The sequence below is a fragment of the Capsicum annuum genome, chromosome 7, assembly GCF_002878395.1.
Source record: "Capsicum annuum cultivar UCD-10X-F1 chromosome 7, UCD10Xv1.1, whole genome shotgun sequence".
Classification (NCBI taxonomy): Eukaryota; Viridiplantae; Streptophyta; class Magnoliopsida; order Solanales; family Solanaceae; genus Capsicum; species Capsicum annuum.
In genome coordinates, this window is record NC_061117.1 from 15,629,364 (window position 1) to 15,631,428 (window position 2,065).

A 2,065-nucleotide genomic window follows, 5' to 3' on the forward strand; every position below is an offset into this window, starting at 1 on the left:
TTTTTTTTCCTTTAAAATTCTATTTAATTTTGCCGGTTCTATCGGCGAATCATTTTATTTTTCTCTTGTGGGACATAAGAAATGGGGCGACGCGCGGGGGCGTGCGTGCGGGGTGTGACGGGCCGCGCAGGAGAAAGAGGCTTAATAGAATTTGGAGTGCTAGGAATTATGGATGCGATCATACCAGCACTAACGCACCGGATCCCATCAGAACTCCGAAGATAAGCGTGCTTGGGCGAGAGTAGTACTAGGATGGGTGACCCCCCGGGAAGTCCTCGTGTTGCATCCCTTCCTTTTTCTTTCCTTTAAAATTCGGTTTAATTTTGCCGGTTCGATCGGCGAATCTTTTTGTTTTTCCTCTTGACGTAAACGAGAAATGGGGCGAGGCGCAGGGGCGTGCGTGCGGAGTGTGATGGGCGGTGCAGGAGAAAGAAGCTTAATAGAATTTGGAGTGCTGAGAATGACGGATGCAATTGTACCAGCACTAACGCATTGAATCCCATCAGAACTCTGAAGTTAAGCGTGATTGGGCGAGAGTAGTGCTAGGATGGGTGACCTTCTGGGAAGTCCTTGTGTTGCATCCCTTCCTTTTTTTCTCCTTTAAAATTCGGTTTAATTTTGCCGGTTCTGTAACACCCCGTATTCAAGTACATGTATTGGCGTATTCAAGTACGTGTGTTGCTCTTATTTTTATGGAATTAATTTTTTATTTTTTTTACACCGGAATTTTCCCTTCGATTGTTCCATACGAAGGTTATTGAATAAGCTTTCCAACGATATAAAGATTTCCAAAAACGGATAAGTTTCGGATATAATCGAGCACGTTCGAACTATAAAGCGGTGGCCGGGATATGGTGAATAGTAAATGTGCAGGAAAATTTCCTGCACACAAACTACTGAGGCCTGCCAGTTTTTTGGGTTAACTTTGAACGCTCATAACTCCCTTAATATAATGAACTGGGAGATCTGCAACCTATGAAAAGAAAGATCCTCTAGTCTTCTTTATAATGCAATTGGTTTCATCCAAATCCGACATCTGAGTAATGAGTTATACTCGTTTTACTTCAGCCTCTCAAAACAGATTTTTAGGGTCAACTTCAAACGATCATAACTCCTTGTACAGGATGAAATGGGTGGTCTACTTTATATGAAATGAAAGCCCTTTGAATTATCTTTCCAACGATACCAATTTCACCCAAATCCGATATCGGAGCAAAGAGTTATGGTCTATCTACATTAGCTTGTCAAAACAGTCCACCATGGACAGATTCGGATTTACTTAAAATTTTAAGGGCAATATGGTCATTTTCCATCACCTCATGAACGAAAATTGATCATTATATACATATACTTAGCCTCATATCCATTATTTATCATCCATTATTGAAGACTGAGAAACCCTAGCCAAATTTCAACTCCAATTATCTTGTGATTCAACCGTAGAAAATCCAAATTGATTCCGTAGTTGTGTTCACCATCTCGAGGGCTTCGAGAAGCACCCCTTATTTGTGCCAACAGGACTTCGAATTCAAAAGGGCCATTTTATGGTAAGGATGTAAATTATGTTGGTGTTATTTATATGGATATGTATATATATGCATGTGAGCATAAGAAGTGTGTTATTTGATTGTTGTTGAAAGATGATTGGAAATGATGTTGGATTATTCTTGTGCATGGTTGGATTATGTTGAATTGTGAAGGGATTTGGTGTGATGATGTCGTATTGAAATGATGATTATATATATATATATATACACATAAACCTATTGTTCAAGTTGGTTTTTGGAATGCTTAGCAAATATTGGTTGTATGGAATTATGGAAGAGAATTGTGGTGTTGGGTTGCTAATACTAGATGCCAAAAATTTCATTGTAGATAAGTGATTTGTAAAGGCGGGAAGTTGTGTTGAATTGGTATCCGAATCTACGACGAGGTATGTAAAGCATACTCTAACAATGTTCTTTGGCATGAAAACACCAATGTTCCATCAAGTAAGATTCCGAGGTTGTCCAAAAACATGTATTGTTCTACGTTACCAACGAAGTTGTTTCCATCCTATAAAGTG

General features: G+C 39.3%; 1 non-coding gene and 1 pseudogene across 1 annotated transcript; both read left to right on the forward strand.

Annotated features, from left to right (window-relative positions):
- The first annotated feature begins 170 nt into the window (after nt 1-170).
- Nucleotides 171-289, forward strand: LOC124886038. The gene has a single exon (XR_007043187.1). It is a non-coding gene; the product is annotated as a 5S ribosomal RNA (ribosomal RNA).
- Nucleotides 290-465: 176 nt separating this feature from the next.
- LOC124886075 lies at nt 466-584 on the forward strand (annotated as a pseudogene).
- Nucleotides 585-2,065: the final 1,481 nt, after the last annotated feature.